This window comes from Epinephelus moara, chromosome 21 (assembly GCF_006386435.1).
Source record: "Epinephelus moara isolate mb chromosome 21, YSFRI_EMoa_1.0, whole genome shotgun sequence".
In the NCBI taxonomy this organism is placed as follows: domain Eukaryota; kingdom Metazoa; phylum Chordata; class Actinopteri; order Perciformes; family Serranidae; genus Epinephelus; species Epinephelus moara.
The window spans coordinates 3,935,653-3,950,734 of record NC_065526.1 but is presented as its reverse complement, the minus strand read 5'-3'; the positions used below and the strand labels follow the sequence as shown (position 1 = coordinate 3,950,734).

General features: G+C 41.0%; 1 protein-coding gene across 2 annotated transcripts in view; it reads left to right on the top strand.

Annotated features, from left to right (window-relative positions):
• The window catches only part of efr3a (EFR3 homolog A (S. cerevisiae)), a 592,036-nt gene that overhangs the window by 407,632 nt on the left and 169,322 nt on the right, over window positions 1-15,082 (top strand). The gene's annotated exons all lie outside the window — the stretch shown is intronic.

Here is a 15,082-nt window from a genome sequence, read left to right as displayed (position 1 = left end):
TATGCCCATTCAAAGTTTGCAATTTCAGTGGGTTGCTATAGCGCCCCCCTTTGGCCAATTGATGTAATATTGCTTCATTGGCATCCTCCCATGACCCTCTACCACTGTGCCAAATGTCACATGGATTGACCAAGTCAGTGAGGAGAAAAACGTGGAACAGACACACACACAGAGTTTTCGTCATTATATAGTAAGATTGTCACCGGCGTGCAGTTTATCTTGGGATAGGCTGGGCCACGCAATAATCATCTGTTGCATCCTCCAAATCCTTTCTGAATTTCTCTAAGACCGATAGCAGATTTGTTAATGTCGGAGCTTGTCAATGATAGTGTTTCATAATTCACCCCCATTTCAGTACCCTTTCCTTTCATATTAAACTATTTAAATAAAGTCAAATATTTTGGAAAAGTTAGTGGAAAATTATGAAAATTCTTTGGTAAAAATGTGTCTGAACCCTGTTGTAACTTTATTTTACCTGAGCTCTTGTGTCTATAAGGTAATCTGAGTATGTTATATTAGTTTCACTTTTTTTTTTTTTTGTCTCCAAGGCGAGCTCAGTCCCGACAGCCGGCGCCTCAAATTACCTGATCGGTGTTTTTAATCTCAGTTTTTTAATTATGTATACATTATAATATAGTGCTGCACAGAGCTGAGTTATAAGAGGCTGTGTATGAATTGATTGGTGTGTGTGTGTGTGTGTGTGTGAGTGAGACTGCTGTTTGCCTCACTTCAAACCGCACTCAGCCTCCTCAGTGTGATTGGTGAAAACTGACACAAATCCTGGCTGGATATTGGCTGGACAATAGAAATTAAATATTAACATAACAAAGTAAACCATATAAACAGATTTATATATTAACAGTATGAGTCTCAGAAACTATTTCTTTTGCAGTTTGGTGCACCAGACTAGACATTAATCTGGGTTTATAATTAATCCCAGATAATGATCATATTTTCTGTCTGTGTACAGTAAAGCAGATGGTTAACAGATGCAGCTCTGGTGTTGAGTGAAACCACACTTTTAGAGATGAAAATAAGATGACCTGAGGTCAGATGGGCCTCATTATCTGATCTGTGCTCCTGTTACCTGCTCACTTTCACACCCGCGGCCTCACAGGGAGGTATTTAAAGCCAGAGACGTTCTCACATTTCCAAATGAAATCGTGGTAAATTGAGACCGACGTGCTTCCCAGAATGCCGAGTTCCTGGAGTCTTTTTCTTAGCTGCGGGATTAATTGATAGGCCCGTGGCTGAATTCCTAACGTGATCAGTTTAATTCAGTCTCTGGCAGATCCAGAAGATTTGATTGCTGATAAAGATTCATTCAGAGGCAATCCACCTTAATTGGATTTTCTGCGGCTTAAAAGACACACAGCTTCTTTTTACAAGGCTGTTTCTGACCTGAAAGATTCACCGCTCGTAAACCTCGCTTAAACATTTTTTATCACAGACAATTAACCCTGACAATATACCATATAAAAGTCACGTCAGGAAATATGTTCCTGTTTTTGCTGTTTAATTAGTTTCATAAGAAAATCACTTAGTAAAGCAGTGTGCTTATGGTCAGTGTACAGTATGTCATTTTCTGCTGCTCTCAATAAAAATATTATTATAAGGTGGAGCCGCACTGTCACAGCAGTCAGTTTCTCTCGGTTAGGATTCCTTCTATATTGCAGTGATCGTTCAGGAGGTTTTTACTGCAAACTGAATTATCCAGAGGTCTCTTCCTCTCAAACAAACAGACATCTTGATTCAAACTGCTAAAAACACTGAATAAAGCAACTCTCCAACGCTGTTTGGCATGTCGGAGACGGGCCGCAACTGTGTGCTCATCTTTTTTCTCTGATAATTTAAGATCCAGATGTTCAGGAGTTTTTTTCATGGGAGCCAAATTATCCGCAGAGGTCTCTTGCTCCTCAAAACAAACAGACCAGAGTGCTTAGGATTCATACTAAAAGTTGATGTGCGGCCAAAAGCTGAAAATGGCGTGCGCCAAAAAATAATCTGATTTATAAAACCGTGCGCACGCACACTTGCACGCAGTGTTCTCTTTATAAATCACGGACCTGCTGGAGTTGTGCGCACCCAGATCCGCCTCATATTCCGCCCTCTACACGCCCTAGTTCAACCATAAATGGTCATGCTAATCACCTCATGAATGCGATCTGCATATAAATAAGCCGGCATGCGAGTGTTGCGTGAGTCAAGGCGACGGGTGAGAAACGAACCAAAAAACGGAATTTCTCCGAGACTGAGCTAGAGACCCTTTAACGGGAGGTGGAGGACTAAATAAAGATTTTATTTGGTGGCCACAGCAGCGGGATCACTAATAAGAGAAAGTGAAATAAAGTGGCAACACATCAACGCTGCTGATGCTGTCAGCTGTGTCTGTGGGACTGCAAGTGGTCTGATCTAAAGGTAGACCAAATATTTCTACTCCTTTACCAACATGTAGTTAATGTGTTGCTTTTAAATTTGAGGAAGTTTGACATTGATGTGCGACATAAAGACTCACATTTATTAAAGGTGGAGGCAAAAAGGAGGATGTGCCAGTGCCATCTTGAGTAATTACGCACGAGGGTCACCGCAGTATTTATATGTTTATGGCAATTAGTCTGATCAGACTCCCGGCCTGAATTACAGCATGAACCAGTGGTATCCCTGTCCCAAAATACAACGTGTAATTTGAAATACAATTCAAAGATGAAAGTGTAACAGGCGAACACGTTTCTTCATGTTGGTTTTGTCATGAACAGCACATGTCTAAGTAGGGCTGATGAAATTAGTGTAACGGTTGTGCTTAATGGCTGTATTTCGAGACATGATAAATGCACTGGAAATATTTAGCTAAATAAATAAATATATTCCATGCAGTCGCGCCGTCCTCTCCCCCTCCTGCGCTCACAGAGTGGACGATGAGACGTTAGAGGCAGTGCGGATTAAATACGTATTTAGAAAGAATTTCAATTCAGGATTTGAGTTTGTTTTACAGTGTTTTAATGAAACAATTATCACTCACTCCAAGCGCAAAATAAGGCTGCTGGATTTAATTTCAATGATATATATATGATATATATTATGATCTAAGGTGGATATAGCGTGACATTAAATTTGTGTAAGACATCAGTAAAATTCTGACTCCACTTCCCCACCTCGCCGTCTGCGTCGCCACTTCCCAGTGTCTCCAAAATGTGCGCACGCATGACTCAGAGTTTGCTTACAGGTGCGCACATTCTCCCGCCAAGTTTATTTTTATAAATCACCACCTTTGTGTGGTAAGTGGCGTACGCCACTTTCAAGCCCCGTTTTGTGCATAAGCAAGCTTTATGAGGCCCCTGGTGATTAAAACTGGAAAGAACAGTAAATAAAGCAGTTTTATGTTGAAAAAATGTGTGTTTTTCCAATGCACTCATCGCGGAGAGGCTGCTAACTACAGAGGCTGTATTGTGTACGCACAAAACAAAGCCTGGTAGAGTTGGGATCGATAAATATGTGGGAGAAACTTTGACCCATGCTTACGAACATTTTGGAGAAGGTAATTGGCGATGCAGATGATGAGGTGGAAGCCTGAATGTAGAAATTGTCGAATATTTTTTGGGTTTTGTCTGGATGTACGTTTTTAGTATGGATTCTATGCACTGTTTTATAAATGAGACCCCAGGAGCGGTAAAAACACTGAGTGAAGCAGTTTCACATTAAAAATGAGTGTGTCTTTGACTCTGTTTGGCTCCTTGCACGTCTTTTTTCTCTTGTAAATTAAAGCCAAAGCTGAAGGTCACCAAATTATTGTTTGATGATTTCTTTATCATTTTTTTTTCTTTCCAAAAATTTAAATATGTCTGAAAATATCCAGTCATACCAAATCCACTATATTTTGCCGTTTGCAGCAACTTCTCTTTGTGAAAGTGACGCTTCTGCTCTGACCTGACTAAGAAACAAATACAGGTCAGAGCCATTTTTAACCCAGAGATGGCGCTACAGGGCCGCTATGAAGTCTCTAATCTTTACACTGAACCAAACAACAGCAGCATCATTCTGCTCCAGTGTGTATTTAGTCAGCATTCCAGCATCACAGAAGCAAAGGAGGCTTGATGGGCGTGATGTGTAAGACAACAGCCTCTAGTATGACATATAACAGCTGTGTCACCAGCTCTTTCTAACATGGCAACAACAATCATTTACGGTCTCTGTTACATAGCAGCTGATGTCGTCCTCTGCTCGGAGGGTAAGGAGCCCCAGGCCTGATTGTTTTCCCAAGTTGTGACATTTATTGGTCGTTGTTCTCCTTTTTTGAGTCAGCTGCTAACTGCTACCAGTTACTTTTTAAATTTGCGCTGTTGGTCGCACATGTAACACGTCGTCAAAACGTGACACCTGTGCTGCCCAGGATCCTGTCCTGCTGGCTGTCCGTTTGTACCTCGTTTGGGCGCTGTTACTACCTCCACTGCTGCCTTAAAGGCGAGACGACTCTGTCTCTCCATTCCACGATTATACCTTTTTTGTTTTTACAGAACGGTGAGGTTGGCAATGGCGTGAAATTCCCATCTGGAAGAAGCCGTGTAAAAGGGGCACAAGACTGCAGCCTAAGGCTAACATGGCCTTCTGCCTGACAGCCTCCATCCAGCCACTTTTTCAGAGTCGAAAAACATTGAACACCCCTGACTTTAAGTCCAGGTGTTTAGGAGGTTTATACCAGGAGCTGAATTATCCACAGAGGTCTTCCTCTACTCCAAAACAAATGGACCTGGTGATTAAAACCAGTATAAACACTGAATAAAACAGTTTCATGGTAAAAATCAGTGTATTTCAGATGGAGTTTGGCTGAGCATGGGCCGTTTGCTTAGTTTGTTTCTCTGATATCTTAAGATCTAGATGCCTGATAACTGTAATCCTTTATTTGGTTCAACATATAGTTAAAAACAACCAAGATCTAAAAAGTGACATGGAAAAATGTGGCTTAAAACTGAGCAAAAAAAAAAAAAGAAATATGACGCCACTGATAGGCGACACGGACTGTCTCCTTGATTTAAATGACTTAATTCTCTTGGCTTGAACATGATTGAAAACATTTGGGGTAATATAAATATACAGCTCAACAAAATATACAACATTGATCCAGTACATATATATACATACATATTTAATCTTTAAGTGGAAATAGAATAATGATAAAGACCAAAATGAGAATACTAAGTATTATTGAATCTCGTATTGGATCACAAACCTCTTTAATGACTCTGAGCTGCTTCATATATTTGTTAAAGTTCAGCACCAACATACCTGATTAAATTTAATAAGGTATTGATTAGCTATTGATTAAGCATGCCAAGATCCAGCAAAGCTGTGATAAACAATCCAGGTCATTTCACCAAGTATTGATCGCTGATTTTATTATTTATGATGCTTGTTTGGTTCGCAGTATTTAATGAGAATGTGGGTTTTTGGTGCTTTGATTAGTTGTCTTTCTTTTTGTTTGTTTATTTTTTTCTTTTGATATTTAATTGTCAGAACAGGGCAGAAAACATGAAGACAGTATTTTATGCTCCTTCTGTAAATCCCATTTTTTCAAATAAGACAAATAGTTTTAGGCAACGGGTTGATTGCCTGAACATGTGACATGTGTCAGTAAATGTGCCTCATGTTCACACAAAAAACAAGTTTCTCTTGTTCTTAAAATCATGTGGGATAGTTGGAACACAGTCTAATGAGTCCAGACTGTCTTTTGTTCATAATCCTGCTGAACAGTTTGGAGAGAAAATGAGCGTCTGTCTCTGGTCAGTCATCCGCAGCACAGCCACAGTTTCCACTAACTCTTGTTTCCATACACGGTCAGCAGCAGCTCCACAGCTCTGTCTGTTCAACGTCACGTGGTGGAGACTTGGATAAATTGTTTTTAGTTCTGTGAGGCTCATGTTTGCAAATCTAAATCTACCTGAGCTCAGTGTCAGTGTAATAATCTGAGTAAATGTACAGTAAAGCCCACAGGTTTGAATCCAGTAAAACAGTGATGAAGGCCCTCCATTTTAAACAGTGCTGTTCCATAGTGAAGAACATTGTAAGTTTGTTTAGTGGTAAGTAAGGTAATTAATAGTTACATATCCTTTAGCATTAATAATTTCTGCAACGCAGACAGACTGACTGACACTGTCATAAAACCTGTCAGAAATGACTGGACTGTGGGCAGATTCAACGCCCTCTGGGAGGACAGATTAAACACTTGAGTGAAACACTTCACATGCAGGTATCCCACTAACTGAATGACAACACCCATGTTGGAAGTGTCGTCTGCTGCAGGAGGTCTGCAGTGTTTGCTCCAGTGTGACTTTGGTGTCCTGCTCTAGTTTGGAGAACGTGAGACAGCAGTCTCCTGCCCTCTGTCAGATAATGTGTCGTTATAGTCACATGTGAATCCACTGACCTTGAAGTCCAGGCATCACAAGTTAACGGAAATGACCACTTTAGAATGAAAATACAGACAGTACTTACTGACCCTCATGCCGACAAGAGTCCAGTGTAGTTTTTTAATCCACAAAACTCGTTCGGGGTATCGGAGGATAACAGCTAGCTGGATTTTTCCATACACTTGAAGTGCATGGAAGCCACGTCCAAAATCATTTTGAAAATGTAATGAAACTCCGCTAATGCTTTTCAAAAATGTCCGAACGGCTCGTCCGTTGTAATCAAAGTGCCCTGAAGCCGTGGCATGCAAAATTGACTTGAAAAGACATAATTTACTCCACTTTTATAGCATCATTTCTCACCGTGGTCAGTTAGCCTGTGGGCGTGCTGTGTTTACATGGCAACTCGCGAGACTCGAACGTCTCTGAACGCTGTATGGACGCAGATGTTTGCACAGGAAGAAGGTGATGGACTGTGTTATTTTCTTCGCTCTCTCAGAGTTGGATGGTAGTTTTGTCGAGCTAAGTGTTGGTTGATTTTTCGGCAGAGCAGGATTAGCGTTAGCTTGGTCATCAGTGGCTAACACTAGGAGCGTGAGGTGAGCCCTCATGCTCGAAGTATTCCCAGAGTATTTTATTCTCATATGACGCTGCTTGCAAATGTGTCATATCCAAGGCCTCCTTTTCTTCTGTGTTAAAAAATCCAAATTAAGTCCAGACGTTTGATTTAAACACCTTCCTTATTTCTTTCTCCGGTGCCTCCATCCTTGTTTTGATCAGCTTCCTGCCAAATGCTGCTGACTGAGACCTCTGCTGACCTCACCAGGAATAAAACATCAGCACCATCTAGTGGACCGAAAAGCAATTGATCTTATTATTCTAGTACCTAAAAGGCTAGCAAACTGTTGTCGCTCATGATGCAGAAATCACAAGAAGGGAGACACCTTAAAAGTCGTGTTTTGAAGGATGCTGGTTGGAGATCTTGAAATCGACTACTTGCACTGAGATCATTTTTGTTTCAAGGTTTTGTGAGTCAAATCCCCCAAAGACAACCAACTTATAAATTTAGCCGTAAACTTAAACGAGCATTAAACAGTTTTTCATAAACTATGGCCACATTATTGTTATTATTATCGTAATTAGCTCAGATTAAAGTCAGAGAAGTGACTGCAGAGGTCTGAGCTTCAGGCCTGACTGTGACTCTGTCTCTCTGCACCACGACGCTCAGACCTGAAGGCATTTCTCTGTGCTCAGTATAGCTGCGTGGCAGAGCTCCATAAATCGTATGCTATATGGTAATTACATGGTCCACTGCTTCAGTCCACAGCTGGACGCTCGCCATCACTTCTCTGCAGCTGCAGTCATGTGATGAACGTCATGATATATACAGTCTGCTGTCTTTCTAATGTCCTGTGCTGTCCTCTGGGACTGTAGCAGAGATCTGTTTGTGTTCGGTCACGTGACTCTGGATGTTCGTCTCATTACATTAGCTGCTGATGTGTCTCTAACAAGAGCAACAGATTTAGTTTTTGATAGTGATCTGTGGCATTTAACATTGATGCAGGTTTCCACCACAGTACTAATGTAATAAGTAACATACACACTGCGCACGTTAACGTTAGTGCAGCCAATCCAATTTAGATTCTTAGAGATCTGCAGCAAGAAAACAATCAGCATGCTCTCTGGGTTTATTAAAGAAATAATCCTGAAGATATTCATGGATCAAAATTGCAGTTTTGATACAATTAATGTGCTGCATTTCTCTACAATAGCCATTTAATGTATTTTGATTCTGTCATTACCTCTCTTTACAGTTCATTACTTTGTGTAAAAAGTCTCTCCTTAGAAAATAAATTAAGGCGAGATTCAACGTCCAGTTGCTTTTTCTCCAATCTCATAGATAAGAAAATGTACTCGGTACGATAACCGTCAACTTTTACATGGTAAACTGGAACATTGCTAGCCTGGTTCCAGACCATAGACCCCGCCCACTCAACTGAGTAGGCTTGCATCTCTGGTCTGGCATACTGCAATGAATTTGCGATTTATCTCGTCCAAACGATGAAACCGGGCGTGGGGGCGAGTCTAGCAGTTAGCCAATCAGCGCCACGCTGATGTCAAGCTGTGCGCCGGTGGGTAACTGGTGAGGATAGCAGCAATGGCGACCGCTACAGATCCTACAGACCACATTAACGATGCTATCGAGGTATTTCGCCACTACTCGCGTTAATGGAGGACCAAATTAAGGAAGCTGCTAAACTGGATGTAACGGCGATGCAGCTGGGCGTGCACGACACGGAGACATTTTAAACAGGCAATGCTTGCTTGTTTTTGGCACCCCCGAGGCATGGATACTAATGACGTCAGATTCTGGGTGAGTCGTTGATCTCTACTGATTGGTTAGGGAAAAATCAAATTCCCTCCCCCTTGTAAATCGCCTTCAATGGAGGCGATGTCAGACTTAAGGTTCTGGGAGCTTCAGTCTGACACTCAGGCTAGAACATTGCTGTAACCCTAGAGAGAAATCACGTACTGTGTGTAAATCACTGCTAATGCTAACAGTCATGCACTGTTTGTTTGGCTGTGAACAGATGCTCCAGTGTTTGTTGTATCTACTTGAATTTCTGCTCAAGGCATGTTTTCCTACTTTGCACTGCAACTGCTGCACAACAACTTCCTCTGAATAAATAAAGTTCCATCCTAACTTTTCCTTTTGAAGTGCTTTAAAAGTCTATTCCATGGAGTAAATGCTGCACTGAACAGCTTCATAGACAAATAAACTAAACTTTATTTTAAACTATCCTTGTTGGTAGATTTTTCCTTCCGACTGAGCCGTGCTTTAGTTGTTGTGGGTGCAGCTCTCGCTCATCGTCGCATTGCTATGCTGAGCAGATGTGTTTTCTCCAGCACAAGTAAACTCAAGTGGTGTTGCATAAACAGCGCCATATGCCTGTGAATGCTGTAGATCTCTTCCTGCGGTGGTATTTGGCAGTCTGCTCGCTGCCTCGTTGAGACATTGAGATTGTCTGTCAGAAGAGGAAGCTGCATAAAATTGCCCCACTCAGACATTTCGAAACTGGAGTTTTGAGAATGCCCTGCGCCCTGACAAACAAGAGTTTTATTTAATTGCTGACGTGCCTTTCAGCAAAGATCTGTACGTCTAATTCATCCAGGGGCTGACCCGTAGAAGTCTGAGGTCTTAACGGGCAGCTCTCATGCTTTTTAGTGTTCTTGGATAATAGTTATGTAAGTAGTTTATGCAAAGACCTAATTCTATTCTGGTGTCCCTCACGTATAAATTAGTCCTAAAATAATTCTTAAATGCAGAGCTTCACTTTGCTTTGATGGTTTAAATCACATTTTCCAGGCCAACAAATTCAACATCTGAGACTCTGAAAATGGTATAAATCCAGCATAGAGTATCTGTAATATACTATTCTGAAATCCACAATACAATTAAACATACAAGAAAAATAAAAATAGCCCCATTCAGTTTAGCAATATGATCTGAGTGAGGAATCAGCTACTAAAAGGATTAGGATTGAATTTTTGCTTTGCTTCCTGCACTCAGCACCGTCTCAGTTTCCCCGCTGTTACCGTAAAGTCTGTTCATCAGATCCAACTGCTGCTTGTAAGAAACATTTTTATCGGTCACATTTCACTCTCAGGTTCAGGAATCAAACTGGATCCGCAGAGACAGAGACAGAAAACCTGTTTCACGGTGATTCTTCTTCTTCTCTTTTCTCTGACAGACACATATCTCAGCACCGTGGGGAAAAGGAAGGCAGGGTTTTGATCCCTTTTCCTTCTCTGGGGTTTTTGATGATCACAGTGTGGTGCGGCGCCTCCGTCGCTCAGCCTGAACTCCCATTGTGAGCTGACAAGAATTTGAAGGCTTGGCAGATAGAAAATGGAAGACGTCTTTTGATGCCTTTTTAGTGTCATCAGTGAAGCAGCGGGGTCGTCCCTGTTGACTCGGGTTGTCCTGAACTGCTCAGATGAGCCACAGAGATGCGAATAAATGCTTTTGTTTTGAAATGCTGGTGAGACGGTGGTGTTTGTCTCACCGTAGCATCGTCTGGTAGGTTTTTACAAGGACTGTGAGTGGATATCAAAGCTCACTGGCTTTTTGGGTTTGCTAATAAATCATTTTCCTCTCAACCCATCTTAAAAGGTTTTGAATTAATTAATATTAAAATTAGGCGTTAATTGGTATTAAAATTACTTAAAAATGCCAAGACAGGGGAAATAGAATTTTTATTTGTGTTGTAAAACCTTAAAAATAATTGGTCAAATCTAATTTTTTTTAAATATTTTAACAAATTCTTCTTGAATTAATGTCATGTTGATCAAGATAGCCGAGCCAAGAACACTAATTTTTCATTTCCGGCCAGGATGCTCAGAACAGAGGATCAACTGTCTGCTAACGATCTGTCGCTGTGCCCTGGACGACAGGGGGAAGTGCAAGTTCCAAGAAAACTGGCCATTTAACCAAAAATTTTACGGCATGGCTGAAATTGGTACAAAGCACTGCATATGAGGCTCTGTGTATTTATGCAAAAAGTTTTTTAAACTTGGCACGATGGGATTCAGGGTAGTGGAATCCCACATGCTGAGTGAGAAACACAAAATCACCAAGAAACAATCACCAGGTTTTCCCCACCCTTGTCTCTGCCATGTTGTCTGTTACAGTAAACATTCGGGTAAAATTGGCCCTTAATCTGAGTACTTGATGTCCGTTTGTGTTATTTTGACTCTGTGCTGGTGATAGCCGTGACCGTCCGCACATCTGTCCCATTCTCATGAACGCAATTTCTCAAAAACCCCTTGAGGGAATTTTTTCAAACAAATGTCCACTTGAACGAAACAATGAACAGATTAGATTTTGGTGATCAAGGATCAAGGTCACTGTGACCGTAAATACATCTAATTGTTGTGAAAGCGATATTTCAAGAACATCTTGAGGGATTTTTCAAATGTGGCACAAACTGATCTTATTAGAGGTTAGTGGTCAAAGGTCACTGTGAACCTGATCGTCACATTCTTTTGAATGTGATTTCTCAAGACACCTTGAGGAAATTTATATCAAATTTGGCTCAACCATCGACTTGGACCCAACAATAGGCTAATTGGAATTTAGCGGTCAGAGGTTACTGTGACCTTGCAGTTGTCTTATTCTTGTGAATGCAATATCTTAAGAAGGATTTCAGGGATTTTTTCTCAAATTTGGCACAAACATCTACTTGGACTCATGAATTAAGTGCTTAGAATTTGGTGATTGAAGATCAAGGGCCAAGGTCACTGTGACCTCAGGAAACATGTTTTGGGCCATAACTCAACAATGTTTTCACCGATTATGACAAAATTTCACACAAACGTCTAACAGGATAAAACAATGAAGTGATGACACTATAAATCCAAAGGGTGAAAAGGTCAACTTCATCGTGACATCATAATGTTCAACATAAAACACTTTTCTGGCCATTATTCAACATCATATCTCAGGAACAGAAGTGGAGACATTTGGTCAGATACTGAATTGGTGACTCTAATCTTGAATCAATCTATGCTGATTTGATAGATCTTCTGTGTGAAGCATCCATGTTTTCACAGACATGGACGTAAACTGTAAGAGAAACTTGACTGGTTTGCGGGGGCATACAACCGGTAATTAAAATTTTTCTTCAGTTTTAGTTATTGGTCTTATATTTAATTCAGAGAGGAATTAAATGTCTTCTAACTTGTCTAAGCTGAAGGGACCCTGTTGGAAGATTTGGTGTGAAAAGCCACATAAGCAGGACCATAAACATGCAGCCAGAAGATGGTGCAGGTTTGCAGGTGTCAAACTGATTTGAGAATGAACTGCTGCCCTTGTAGAAAATCTGCAGCCTGCACCGTGAGCTAGTGAGTGATAGCTCCATCAGGTGCTCGACATTTAGAAATGTTCGCCTTCAGTAATATTTTAATAATATTTTAAATATATTTAATTTTAAAATACCTTCAGATAGAAGTTTGTCCTAGCTGCAGTCTGTATGGTGTCGCTCATGTCTATTGTCTTTTGGAAGATGAGTTAAGTGACAGAGATCTTCCTGAGAACCCCCCCTCGGCTTCCACAGCAAACACTTGAGAGCAGCATCATCATTAGACTGACACCTCTCATCGCTGTGGTGTCATCACAGCCGGCGGACGACACTCTGTCAGCCTGTGATATGAGGAGGTGCTGTTAACACACACACTATGGCTGCACTGTGTGTGTGAAGCCTTTTTTTCCACCTCCGCCTAAAGGTTATGTTTTGGCTGATTGTCAGCAGGATTACAGACAAACTACTGGCCCAATTTCCTGAAACTTGGTGTCTCCCCAAACGTCACAATGACAGCAGTTGTTATGGAGCCTTCTGGGACTGTGGTTTCATTAGAAAAACACCACAGTTGTCACACCAGCACAATTGATGTATCTGAGTATCTTGTAGTTTAACTGTGTTGTACTACAGTAGGTGTGTGGTGGCTGTGCTGCAGATGTAGTGAGGGCGAGTGAACAGAACACACACTGTCACAGGTCAGGATAGTTCAGCTTTGGTTCAATCCAAAGTCGATAAAGGTCCCTGAGGTGGTGGCAGGTCTCTGTTGACGCCTCCACTGATGGTGTGGTGGGGTCTTGAAAGTGATGCCAGTTGGTCTTTACGTCAGACTCAAGCTTTAGGATGGATTGATGGATGGATAGAAGAATAAATAGATTGACACATGGATCAATAGTTGGATGTATATGAGTCAGACAGGTCTCCATCCATGAGTACTGTGTATAGTAGGTGGTACTGGTGGGGGCAGCAGAGAGGCTTCTCTCCAACCTAGGACAGGAGAAAGATCTGCGAAGAGCCGTGTCTCAGTCATCAATCTCTCCTCCCTTTCCTTTGGGGCCCTCAGGAGCCACAGCAGCATATTGACATCAGTTCAGACTATTAGTCATCTGTTTGTCAGTTCCCTCTTACACGTTTCTGTTGTGATTAACCCTTCAGAACCAACAGGAACATGCACATGTACACACACTCTGAACATCTACAGCCACATTCACTTGACAGCATATTGTACACACACACTCACACTCAGGTATATGACAAGTAGTCGTGCAGCAGGAAGCTTTTCCGAGAGTGTTTGTATTGTGTATGACTGAATGCACGTGGCACCGCTGTAAAGCCGCCACTGCCAGGTGGGAGCTTCCAGATGGATATTGAGTCGTCCACAGTATGGAAATGTCACAGGAAAGTCATTACAGTGTGTCACTCATATATCTCCTTTGGTCACGTGAGTGCATGTGCATAAGGAGACACCTAAGCATGCACAAGATGCTGTATCGAGGTGCCACTGTGGACTGTGTGTGTGTGTGTGTGTGTGTTTATCTGCAGGTGTGTATATGTTTGCTTGCAGAGACGTGACACAGTGCACAGTTGCAACATGCATGTGTCTTAAATCTGGCTCAGTTTATCCTGATATTGTCAAATTTATTCATCTTTGTATTTAATTTATTTGATTTAAAAATCAAACAAGAAGTTTTATTTTAAGATCAGAGGAAAAAACACAATGCAGTAAAAACTAAAACAGTTAGAGGTTCAGTTTTTGGGGTGTAGGGAGTATATTGGCAGAAATGGAATATAATATTATAAGTATGTTTTCTTAAGCGTGTAATCACCTGATAATAAGAATCACTGTGTTTTCGTTACCTTGGAACAGAGGGTTTATAAGGAGGGGGTCTTCATTTTTGGGGATCGCCATGTTCACCACCATGTTTCTACAGTAGCCCAGAACAGACAAACTAAACATTGACTCAACTGCCCATCTCCTATATGCCAAACAGCACAAGAGAAGCACTGATTTGTAACGTGAAACTTCTGTATTCAGTGTTTTTACAGGTTTAATTTAAAGTACCTGGTCTGTTTGTTTTATAAAGGAAGAGACCTCTGCGGAAAATTCGGCTCCTGATTAAACCTCCTGAATAATGAACACTGAAGGAATTCTAACAAGGAGAAGTTTCAGCTGGTTGCAATCTGCAGCCCTCTCTGCTAGACACCACTATCCCTAAATCTGACACACTGCTCCTTTAAAACTAGTTGAATATGACGAAAGAAGAACCTTAAACAAACAAACAAAAAACAAACAAACAAACAAAAAAACAGGATATATAACACAAAGTGAAAATGGAAAATTGGCCTTCAAAAAATAAAATACAAAAACATTAAAATTTAGTAACTTGCAGTTACAAAAACAGTGGAAAAATAGATAGATAAAAAAAAAACTAAACAAACAAAAAAAAAGTAAAAGTAAAGCGACAGCACGAAAAAAACATGTTAATACATTTAAAGCCTCAAAAGTTAATGTAAAAAAATACATTAAATAGATAGAAAACAACGTCACAGTGAGAACAAAAGTAAAAACCTGAGCAAAACAATAAACTTTAAAACTTCCTGGTGGTACCACACACTGGATTTTTAAAGTTTGCTGACTTGCAGAAGTTTCTAGAGTCAGATCTGAAACACAAACTTGAATCCACCATGCAGCAGTAAGCAGCACTCTGCCCTCCACCACCTTCCTCCACACTGGTGAATTACAGGATGCAGCAGAGCTGGAAACTGACGTCTGGTTTGTACGACAGCGATTTAATTAGCAGAGGTCGAGAATCAAGCGGCTGATAA